Here is a 13,182-nt window from a genome sequence, read left to right as displayed (position 1 = left end):
TAAATATGAATGAAAATGGCCAATTTATTCACTCCGAGGCCTTAAAAAGTTTTTCTCCACTCCAGAAAGTGAATTAAATAACATTTGTAGGCCTTTATTGTTCAATCAAAAACGCCCGATTTTTGACGAAAGAGATAACCACCCCCCCTTACGACATGCTTCAGAAACTAAAAAAATGGTCTGTTTTCAAATGTTGCCTCTTTGAACTACAATTCACATTTGTACGTGGAAAAGCACTTTTAAAGATCAAATGAGATGTTTAAAGTGATTTTCATGCTTCCAGGGGCCTTAAACACAAGATTTGAGGTATGGGTAAAAGTGAATGAAAATGGCCAATTTACTCACTCTGAGGCCTTAAAAAGTGTTTCTCCTCCACGGGAAGTGAATTAAATACCATTATGAGGCCTTTATTGTTCAAGCGAAAACGCCTGATGTTTGATGAAAGAGATAACCACTCCCCCTTACGACATGCTTCTGAAACTAAAAAAATGGTTCATTTTCAAATGTTGCGTCTTTGAACTTCAATTAACATTGTACGTGGATAATCACTTTTAGAGATAAAATGAGATGTTTAAAGTGATTTTCAAGCTTCCAGGGGCCCTAAACACGAGATTTGAGAAATGGGTAAACGTGAATGAAAATGGCCAATTTACTCACTCTGCGGCCTTAAAAAGTGTTTCTCCTTCACGGAAAGTGAATAAAATAACATTTGGATGCCTTTATTGTTCAATCAAAAACGCTCGTTTTTTGGTGAAAAAGATAACCACCCCCCCTTACGACATGCTTCAGAAACGAAAAAAATGGTCCATTTTCAAATGTTGCGTCTTTGAACTACAATTCACATTTGTACGTGGATAATCACTTTTAGAGATAAAATTAGATGTTTAAAGTGATTTACAAGCTTCCAGGGGCCCTAAACACAAGCTATGAGGAATGGGTAAATATGAATGAAAATGGCCAATTTATTCACTCTGAGGCCTTAAAAAGATTTTCTCCACTCCAGAAAGTGAATTAAATAACATTTGTAGGCCTTTATTGTTCAATCAAAAACGCCCGATTTTTGATGAAAGAGATAACCACTCCCCCTTACGACATGCTTCTGAAACTAAAAAAATGGTTCATTTTCAAATGTTGCGTCTTTGAACCACAATTAACATTGTACGTGGATAATCACTTTTAGAGATAAAATGAGATGTTTAAAGTGATTTTCAAGCTTCCAGGGGCCCTAAACACTAAATTTGAGAAATGGGTAAACGTGAATGAAAATGGCCAATTTACTCACTCTGCGGCCTTAAAAAGTGTTTCTCCTCCACGGGAAGTGAATTAAATAACATTTGGAGGCCTTTATTGTTCAATCAAAAATGCCCATTTTTTGGTGAAAAGATAACCAACCCCCTTACGACATGCTTCAGAAACGAAAAAAATGGTCCATTTTCAAATGTTGCGTCTTTGAACTACAATTCACATTTGTACGTGGATAATCACTTTTAGAGATAAAATTAGATGTTTAAAGTGATTTACAAGCTTCCAGGGGCCCTAAACACAAGATATGAGGAATGGGTAAATATGAATGAAACTGGCCAATTTATTCCCTCTGAGGCCTAAAAAGATTTTCTCCACTCCAGAAAGTGAATTAAATAACATTTGTAGGCCTTTATTGTTCAATCAAAAACGCCCGATTTTTGACGAAAGAGATACCCACCCCCCTTACGACATGCTTCAGAAACTAAAAAAATTGTCCGTTTTCAAATGTTGCCTCTTTGAACTACAATTCACATTTGTACGTGGAAAAGCACTTTTAAAGATCAAATGAGATGTTTAAAGTGATTTTCATGCTTCCAGGGGCCTTAAACACAAGATTTGAGGAATGGGTAAAAGTGAATGAAAATGGCCAATTTACTCACTCTGAGGCCTTAAAAAGTGTTTCTCCTCCACGGGAAGTGAATTAAATAACATTTGTAGGCCTTTATTGTTCAAGCGAAAACGCCTGATTTTTGAAGAAAGAGATAACCAACCCCCCTTACGACATGCTTCTGAAACTAAAAAAATGGTTCATTTTCAAATATTGCGTCTTTCAACTAATTAACATTGTACGCGGATAATCACTTTTAGAGATAAAATGAGATGTTTAAAGTGATTTTCAAGCTTCCAGGGGCCCTAAACACAAGGTTTGAGAAATGGGTAAACGTGAATGAAAATGGCGAATTTACTCACTCTGCGGCCTTAAAAAGTGTTTCTCCTCCACGGAAAGTGAATAAAATAACATTTGGATGCCTTTATTGTTCAATCAAAAACGCCAGTTTTTTGGTGAAAAAGATAACCACCCCCCCTTACGACATGCTTCAGAAACGAAAATAATGGTCCATTTTCAAATGTTGCGTCTTTGAACTACAATTCACATTTGTACATGGATGATCACTTTTAGAGATAAAATTAGATGTTTAAAGTGATTTTCAAGCTTCCAGGGGCCCTAAACACGAGATTTGAGAAATGGGTAAACGTGAATGAAAATGGCCAATTTACTCACTCTGCGGCCTTCAAAAGTGTTTCTCCTCCACGGAAAGTGAATAGAATAACATTTGGATGCCTTTATCGTTCAATCAAAAACGCCCGTTTTTTGGTGAAAAAGATAACCACCCCCCCTTACGACATGCTTCAGAAACGAAAAAAATGGTCCATTTTCAAATGTTGCGTCTTTGAACTACAATTCACATTTGTACGTGGATAATCACTTTTAGAGATAAAATTAGATGTTTAAAGGGATTTACAAGCTTCCAGGGGCCCTAAACACAAGATATGAGGAATGGGTAAATATGAATGAAAATGGCCAATTTATTCACTCTGAGGCCTTAAAAAGTTTTTCTCCACTCCAGAAAGTGAATTAAATAACATTTGTAGACCTTTATTGTTCAATCAAAAATGGCCGATTTTTGACGAAAGAGATAACCACCCCCCCTTACGACATGCTTCAGAAACAAAAAAAATGGTTCATTTTCAAATGTTGCATCTTTGAACGACAATCCACATTTGTACGTGGATAAACACTTTTAGAGATAAAATTAGATGCTTAAAGTGATTTTCAAGCTTCCAGGGGCCCTAAACACAAGATTTGAGAAATGGGTAAAAGTGAATGAAAATGCCCAATTTACTCACTCTGAGGCCTTAAAAAGTGTTCTCCTCAACGGGAAGTGAATTAAATAACATTTGTAGGCCTTTATTGTTCAAGCGAAAACGCCCGATTATTGACGAAAGAGATAACCACCCCCCCTTACGACATGCTTCAGAAACGAAAAAAATGGTCCATTTTCAAATGTTGCGTCTTTGAATGACAATCCACATTTGTACGTGGATAATCACTTTTAGAGCTAAAATTAGAAGTTTAAAGTGATTTTCAAGCTTCCAGGGGCCCTAAACACAAGATTTGAGAAATGGGTAAAAGTGAATGAAAATGGCCAATTTACTCACTCTGAGGCCTTAAAAAGTGTTTCTCCTCCACGGGAAGTGAATTAAATACCATTTGGAGGCCTTTATTGTTCAAGTGAAAACACCTGATTTTTGATGAAAGAGATAACCACCCCCCCTTACGACATGCTTCTGAAACTAAAAAAATGGTTCATTTTCAAATGTTGCGTCTTTGAACTACAAATAACATTGTACGTGGATATTCACTTTTAGAGATAAAATGAGATGTTTAAAGTGATTTTCAAGCTTCCAGGGGCCCTAAACACGAGATTTGAGAAATGGGTAAACGTGAATGAAAATGGCCAATTTACTCACTCTGCGGCCTTAAAAAGTGTTTCTCCTCCACGGAAAGTGAATAAAATAACATTTGGATGCCTTTATTGTTCAATCAAAAACGGCCGTTTTTTGGTGAAAAAGATAACCACCCCCCCTTACGACATGCTTCAGAAACGAAAAAAATGTTCCATTTTCAAATGTTGCGTCTTTGAACTACAATTCACATTTGTACGTGGATGATCACTTTTAGAGATAAAATTAGATGTTTAAAGTGATTTACAAGCTTCCAGGGGCCCTAAACACAAGATATGAGGAATGGGTAAATATGAATGAAACTGGCCAATTTATTCACTCTGAGGCCTTAAAAAGTTTTTCTCCACTCCAGAAAGTGAATTAAATAACATTTGTAGGCCTTTATTGTTCAATCAAAAACGCCCGATTTTTGACGAAAGAGATAACCACCCCCCCTTACGACATACTCAGAAACTAAAAAAATGGTCCGTTTTCAAATGTTGCCTCTTTGAACTACAATTCACATTTGTACGTGGAAAAGCACTTTTAAAGATCAAATGAGATGTTTAAAGTGATTTTCATGCTTCCAGGGGCCTTAAACACAAGATTTGAGGAATGGGTAAAAGTGAATGAAAATGGCCAATTTACTCACTCTGAGGCCTTAAAAAGTGTTTCTCCTCCACGGGAAGTGAATTAAATAACATTTGGAGGCCTTTATTGTTCAATCAAAAACGCCCGATTTTTGACGAAAGAGATAACCACCCCCCCTTACGACATGCTCAGAAACTAAAAAAATGGTCCGTTTTCAAATGTTGCCTCTTTGAACTACAATTCACATTTGTACGTGGAAAAGCACTTTTAAAGATCAAATGAGATGTTTAAAGTGATTTTCATGCTTCCAGGGGCCTTAAACACAAGATTTGAGGAATGGGTAAAAGTGAATGAAAATGGCCAATTTACTCACTCTGAGGCCTTAAAAAGTGTTTCTCCTCCACGGGAAGTGAATTAAATAACATTTGGAGGCCTTTATTGTTCAAGCGAAAACGCCCGATTATTGACGAAAGAGATAACCACCCCCCCTTACGACATGCTTCAGAAATGAAAAAAATGGTCCGTTTTCAAATGTTGCGTCTTTGAATGACAATCCACATTTGAACGTGGATAATCACTTTTAGAGCTAAAATTAGATGTTTAAAGTGATTTTCAAGCTTCCAGGGGCCCTAAACACAAGATTTGAGAAATGGGTAAAAGTGAATGAAAATGGCCAATTTACTCACTCTGAGGCGTTAAAAAGTGTTTCTCCTCCACGGAAAGTGAATAAAATAACATTTGGATGCCTTTATTGTTCAATCAAAAATGCCCGTTTTTTGGTGAAAAGATAACCACCCCCCCTTACGACATGCTTCAGAAACGAAAAAAATGGTCCATTTTCAAATGTTGCGTCTTTGAACTACAATTCACATTTGTACGTGGATAATCACTTTTAGAGATAAAATTAGATGTTTAAAGTGATTTACAAGCTTACAGGGGCCCTAAACACAAGATGTGAGGAATGGGTAAATATGAATGAAACTGGCCAATTTATTCACTCTGAGGCCTTAAAAAGTTTTTCTCCACTCCAGAAAGTGAATTAAATAACATTTGTAGGCCTTTATTGTTCAATCAAAAACGCCCGATTTTTGACGAAAGAGATAACCACCCCCCCTTACGACATGCTTCAGAAACAAAAAAAATGGTCCGTTTTCCAATGTTGCATCTTTGAACGACAATCCACATTTGTACGTGGATAAACACTTTTAGAGATAAAATTAGATGTTTAAAGTGATTTTCAAGCTTCCAGGGGCCCTAAACACAAGATTTGAGAAATGGGTAAACGTGAATGAAAATGGCCAATTTACTCACTCTGAGGCCTTAAAAAGTGTTTCTCCTCCACGGGAAGTGAATTAAATAACATTTGTAGGCCTTTATTGTTCAAGTGAAAACGCCCGATTATTGACGAAAGAGATAACCACCCCCCCTTACGACATGCTTCAGAAACGAAAAAAATGGTCAGTTTTCAAATGTTGCGTCTTTGAACTACAATTCACATTTGTACGTGGATGATCACTTTTAGGGATAAAATTAGATGTTTAAAGTGATTTACAAGCTTCCAGGGGCCCTAAACACAAGATATGAGGAATGGGTAAATATGAATGAAAATGGCCAATTTATTCACTCCGAGGCCTTAAAAAGTTTTTCTCCACTCCAGAAAGTGAATTAAATAACATTTGTAGGCCTTTATTGTTCAATCAAAAACGCCCGATTTTAGACGAAAGAGATAACCACCCCCCCTTACGACATGCTTCAGAAACTAAAAAAATGGTCTGTTTTCAAATGTTGCCTCTTTGAACTACAATTCACATTTGTACGTGGAAAAGCACTTTTAAAGATCAAATGAGATGTTTAAAGTGATTTTCATGCTTCCAGGGGCCTTAAACACAAGATTTGAGATATGGGTAAAAGTGAATGAAAATGGCCAATTTACTCACTCTGAGGCCTTAAAAAGTGTTTCTCCTTCACGGAAAGTGAATAAAATAACATTTGGATGCCTTTATTGTTCAATCAAAAACGCCCGTTTTTTGGTGAAAAAGATAACCACCCCCCCTTACGACATGCTTCAGAAACGAAAAAAATGGTCCATTTTCAAATGTTGCGTCTTTGAACTACAATTCACATTTGTACGTGGATAATGCCTTTTAGAGATAAAATTAGATGTTTAAAGTGATTTACAAGCTTCCAGGGGCCCTAAACACAAGCTATGAGGAATGGGTAAATATGAATGAAAATGGCCAATTTATTCACTCTGAGGCCTTAAAAAGATTTTCTCCTCTCCAGAAAGTGAATTAAATAACATTTGTAGGCCTTTATTGTTCAATCAAAAACGCCCGATTTTTGACGAAAGAGATAACCACCCCCTCCCTTACGACATGCTTCAGAAACTAAAAAAATGGTCTGTTTACAAATGTTGCCTCTTTGAACTACAATTCACATTTGTACGGCAAAAAGCACTTTTAAAGATCAAATGAGATGTTTAAAGTGATTTTAATGCTTCCAGGGGCCTTAAACACAAGATTTGAGGAATGGGTAAAAGTGAATGAAAATGGCCAATTTACTCACTCTGAGGCCTTAAAAAGTGTTTCTCCTCCATGGGAAGTGAATTAAATACCATTTGTAGGCCTTTATTGTTCAAGCGAAAACGCCCGATTATTGACGAAAGAGATAACCACCCCCCCTTACGACATGCTTCAGAAACGAAACAAAATGGTCCGTTTTCAAATGTTGCGTCTTTGAATGACAATCCACATTTGTACGTGGATAATCACTTTTAGAGATAAAATGAGATGTTTAAAGTGATTTTCAAGCTTCCAGGGGCCCTAAACACGAGATTTGAGAAATGGGTAAACGTGAATGAAAATGGCCAATTTACTCACTCTGCGGCCTTAAAAAGAGTTTCTCCTCCACGGAAAGTGAATAAAATAACATTTGGATGCCTTTATTGTTCAATCAAAAACGCCCGTTTTTTGGTGAAAAAGATAACCACCCCCCCTTACGACATGCTTCAGAAACGAAAAAAATGGTCCATTTTCAAATGTTGCGTCTTTGAACTACAATTCACATTTGTACGTGGATGATCACTTTTAGAGATAAAATTAGATGTTTAAAGTGATATACAAGCTTCCAGGGGCCCTAAACACAAGATATGAGGAATGGGTAAATATGAATGAAAATGGCCAATTTATTCACTCCGAGGCCTTAAAAAGTTTTTCTCCACTCCAGAAAGTGAATTAAATAACATTTGTAGGCCTTTATTGTTCAATCAAAAACGCCCGATTTTTGACGAAAGAGATAACCACCCCCTCCCTTACGACATGCTTCAGAAACTAAAAAAATGGTCTGTTTACAAATGTTGCCTCTTTGAACTACAATTCACATTTGTACGTGGAAAAGCACTTTTAAAGATCAAATGAGATGTTTAAAGTGATTTTCATGCTTCCAGGGGCCTTAAACACAAGATTTGAGGTATGGGTAAAAGTGAATGAAAATGGCCAATTTACTCACTCTGAGGCCTTAAAAAGTGTTTCTCCTCCACGGGAAGTGAATTAAATACCATTATGAGGCCTTTATTGTTCAAGCGAAAACGCCTGATTTTTGATGAAAGAGATAACCACCCCCCCTTACGACATGCTTCTGAAACTAAAAAAATGGTTCATTTTCAAATGTTGCGTCTTTGAACTACAATTAACATTGTACGTGGATAATCACTTTTAGAGATAAAATGAGATGTTTAAAGTGATTTTCAAGCTTCCAGGGGCCCTAAACACGAGATTTGAGAAATGGGTAAACGTGAATGAAAATGGCCAATTTACTCACTCTGAGGCCTTAAAAAGTGTTTCTCCTTCACGGAAAGTGAATAAAATAACATTTGGATGCCTTTATTGTTCAATCAAAAACGCCCGTTTTTTGGTGAAAAAGATAACCACCCCCCTTACGACATGCTTCAGAAACGAAAAAAATGGTCCATTTTCAAATGTTGCGTCTTTGAACTACAATTCACATTTGTACGTGGATAATCACTTTTAGAGATAAAATTACATGTTTAAAGTGATTTACAAGCTTCCAGGGGCCCTAAACACAAGATATGAGGAATGGGTAAATATGAATGAAAATGGCCAATTTATTCACTCTGAGGCCTTAAAAAGATTTTCTCCACTCCAGAAAGTGAATTAAATAACATTTGTAGGCCTTTATTGTTCAATCAAAAACGCCCGATTTTTGACGAAAGAGATAACCACCCCCCCTTACGACATGCTCAGAAACTAAAAAAATGGTCCGTTTTCAAATGTTGCCTCTTTGAACTACAATTCACATTTGTACGTGGAAAAGCACTTTTAAAGATCAAATGAGATGTTTAAAGTGATTTTCATGCTTCCAGGGGCCTTAAACACAAGATTTGAGGAATGGGTAAAAGTGAATGAAAATGGCCAATTTACTCACTCTGAGGCCTTAAAAAGTGTTTCTCCTCCACGGGAAGTGAATTAAATAACATTTGGAGGCCTTTATTGTTCAAGCGAAAACGCCCGATTATTGACGAAAGAGATAACCACCCCCCCTTACGACATGCTTCAGAAATGAAAAAAATGGTCCGTTTTCAAATGTTGCGTCTTTGAATGACAATCCACATTTGTACGTGGATAATCACTTTTAGAGATAAAATGAGATGTTTAAAGTGATTTTCAAGCTTCCAGGGGCCCTAAACACGAGATTTGAGAAATGGGTAAACGTGAATGAAAATGGCCAATTTACTCACTCTGCGGCCTTAAAAAGTGTTTCTCCTCCACGGAAAGTGAATAAAATAACATTTGGATGCCTTTATTGTTCAATCAAAAACGCCCGTTTTTTGGTGAAAAAGATAACCACCCCCCCTTACGACATGCTTCAGAAACGAAAAAAATGGTCCATTTTCAAATGTTGCGTCTTTGAACTACAATTCACATTTGTACGTGGATGATCACTTTTAGAGATAAAATTAGATGTTTAAAGTGATATACAAGCTTCCAGGGGCCCTAAACACAAGATATGAGGAATGGGTAAATATGAATGAAAATGGCCAATTTATTCACTCCGAGGCCTTAAAAAGTTTTTCTCCACTCCAGAAAGTGAATTAAATAACATTTGTAGGCCTTTATTGTTCAATCAAAAACGCCCGATTTTTGACGAAAGAGATAACCACCCCCTCCCTTACGACATGCTTCAGAAACTAAAAAAATGGTCTGTTTACAAATGTTGCCTCTTTGAACTACAATTCACATTTGTACGTGGAAAAGCACTTTTAAAGATCAAATGAGATGTTTAAAGTGATTTTCATGCTTCCAGGGGCCTTAAACACAAGATTTGAGGTATGGGTAAAAGTGAATGAAAATGGCCAATTTACTCACTCTGAGGCCTTAAAAAGTGTTTCTCCTCCACGGGAAGTGAATTAAATACCATTATGAGGCCTTTATTGTTCAAGCGAAAACGCCTGATTTTTGATGAAAGAGATAACCACCCCCCCTTACGACATGCTTCTGAAACTAAAAAAATGGTTCATTTTCAAATGTTGCGTCTTTGAACTACAATTAACATTGTACGTGGATAATCACTTTTAGAGATAAAATGAGATGTTTAAAGTGATTTTCAAGCTTCCAGGGGCCCTAAACACGAGATTTGAGAAATGGGTAAACGTGAATGAAAATGGCCAATTTACTCACTCTGAGGCCTTAAAAAGTGTTTCTCCTTCACGGAAAGTGAATAAAATAACATTTGGATGCCTTTATTGTTCAATCAAAAACGCCCGTTTTTTGGTGAAAAAGATAACCACCCCCCTTACGACATGCTTCAGAAACGAAAAAAATGGTCCATTTTCAAATGTTGCGTCTTTGAACTACAATTCACATTTGTACGTGGATAATCACTTTTAGAGATAAAATTACATGTTTAAAGTGATTTACAAGCTTCCAGGGGCCCTAAACACAAGATATGAGGAATGGGTAAATATGAATGAAAATGGCCAATTTATTCACTCTGAGGCCTTAAAAAGATTTTCTCCACTCCAGAAAGTGAATTAAATAACATTTGTAGGCCTTTATTGTTCAATCAAAAACGCCCGATTTTTGACGAAAGAGATAACCACCCCCCCTTACGACATGCTCAGAAACTAAAAAAATGGTCCGTTTTCAAATGTTGCCTCTTTGAACTACAATTCACATTTGTACGTGGAAAAGCACTTTTAAAGATCAAATGAGATGTTTAAAGTGATTTTCATGCTTCCAGGGGCCTTAAACACAAGATTTGAGGAATGGGTAAAAGTGAATGAAAATGGCCAATTTACTCACTCTGAGGCCTTAAAAAGTGTTTCTCCTCCACGGGAAGTGAATTAAATAACATTTGGAGGCCTTTATTGTTCAAGCGAAAACGCCCGATTATTGACGAAAGAGATAACCACCCCCCCTTACGACATGCTTCAGAAATGAAAAAAATGGTCCGTTTTCAAATGTTGCGTCTTTGAATGACAATCCACATTTGTACGTGGATAATCACTTTTAGAGATAAAATGAGATGTTTAAAGTGATTTTCAAGCTTCCAGGGGCCCTAAACACGAGATTTGAGAAATGGGTAAACGTGAATGAAAATGGCCAATTTACTCACTCTGCGGCCTTAAAAAGTGTTTCTCCTCCACGGAAAGTGAATAAAATAACATTTGGATGCCTTTATTGTTCAATCAAAAACGCCCGTTTTTTGGTGAAAAAGATAACCACCCCCCCTTACGACATGCTTCAGAAACGAAAAAAATGGTCCATTTTCAAATGTTGCGTCTTTGAACTACAATTCACATTTGTACGTGGATGATCACTTTTAGAGATAAAATTAGATGTTTAAAGTGATATACAAGCTTCCAGGGGCCCTAAACACAAGATATGAGGAATGGGTAAATATGAATGAAAATGGCCAATTTATTCACTCCGAGGCCTTAAAAAGTTTTTCTCCACTCCAGAAAGTGAATTAAATAACATTTGTAGGCCTTTATTGTTCAATCAAAAACGCCCGATTTTTGACGAAAGAGATAACCACCCCCTCCCTTACGACATGCTTCAGAAACTAAAAAAATGGTCTGTTTACAAATGTTGCCTCTTTGAACTACAATTCACATTTGTACGTGGAAAAGCACTTTTAAAGATCAAATGAGATGTTTAAAGTGATTTTCATGCTTCCAGGGGCCTTAAACACAAGATTTGAGGTATGGGTAAAAGTGAATGAAAATGGCCAATTTACTCACTCTGAGGCCTTAAAAAGTGTTTCTCCTCCACGGGAAGTGAATTAAATACCATTATGAGGCCTTTATTGTTCAAGCGAAAACGCCTGATTTTTGATGAAAGAGATAACCACCCCCCCTTACGACATGCTTCTGAAACTAAAAAAATGGTTCATTTTCAAATGTTGCGTCTTTGAACTACAATTAACATTGTACGTGGATAATCACTTTTAGAGATAAAATGAGATGTTTAAAGTGATTTTCAAGCTTCCAGGGGCCCTAAACACGAGATTTGAGAAATGGGTAAACGTGAATGAAAATGGCCAATTTACTCACTCTGAGGCCTTAAAAAGTGTTTCTCCTTCACGGAAAGTGAATAAAATAACATTTGGATGCCTTTATTGTTCAATCAAAAACGCCCGTTTTTTGGTGAAAAAGATAACCACCCCCCTTACGACATGCTTCAGAAACGAAAAAAATGGTCCATTTTCAAATGTTGCGTCTTTGAACTACAATTCACATTTGTACGTGGATAATCACTTTTAGAGATAAAATTACATGTTTAAAGTGATTTACAAGCTTCCAGGGGCCCTAAACACAAGATATGAGGAATGGGTAAATATGAATGAAAATGGCCAATTTATTCACTCTGAGGCCTTAAAAAGATTTTCTCCACTCCAGAAAGAGAATTAAATAACATTTGTAGGCCTTTATTGTTAAATCAAAAACGCCCGATTTTTGACGAAAGAGATAACCACCCCCCCTTACGACATGCTCAGAAACTAAAAAAATGGTCCGTTTTCAAATGTTGCCTCTTTGAACTACAATTCACATTTGTACGTGGAAAAGCACTTTTAAAGATCAAATGAGATGTTTAAAGTGATTTTCATGCTTCCAGGGGCCTTAAACACAAGATTTGAGGAATGGGTAAAAGTGAATGAAAATGGCCAATTTACTCACTCTGAGGCCTTAAAAAGTGTTTCTCCTCCACGGGAAGTGAATTAAATAACATTTGGAGGCCTTTATTGTTCAAGCGAAAACGCCCGATTATTGACGAAAGAGATAACCACCCCCCCTTACGACATGCTTCAGAAATGAAAAAAATGGTCCGTTTTCAAATGTTGCGTCTTTGAATGACAATCCACATTTGTACGTGGATAATCACTTTTAGAGCTAAAATGAGATGTTTAAAGTGATTTTCAAGCTTCCAGGGGCCCTAAACACAAGATTTGAGAAATGGGTAAAAGTGAATGAAAATGGCCAATTTACTCACTCTGAGGCCTTAAAAAGTGTTTCTCCTCCACGGAAAGTGAATAAAATAACATTTGGATGCCTTTATTGTTCAATCAAAAATGCCCGTTTTTTGGTGAAAAGATAACCCCCCCCCTTACGACATGCTTCAGAAACGAAAAAAATGGTCCATTTTCAAATGTTGCGTCTTTGAACTACAATTCACATTTGTACGTGGATAATCACTTTTAGAGATAAAATTAGATGTTTAAAGTGATTTACAAGCTTCCAGGGGCCCTAAACACAAGATGTGAGGAATGGGTAAATATGAATGAAACTGGCCAATTTATTCACTCTGAGGCCTTAAAAAGTTT

The sequence above is a fragment of the Triturus cristatus genome, chromosome 5_1 (genome assembly GCF_964204655.1).
Source record: "Triturus cristatus chromosome 5_1, aTriCri1.1, whole genome shotgun sequence".
In the NCBI taxonomy this organism is placed as follows: domain Eukaryota; kingdom Metazoa; phylum Chordata; class Amphibia; order Caudata; family Salamandridae; genus Triturus; species Triturus cristatus.
This window is presented reverse-complemented; position numbering follows the sequence as displayed.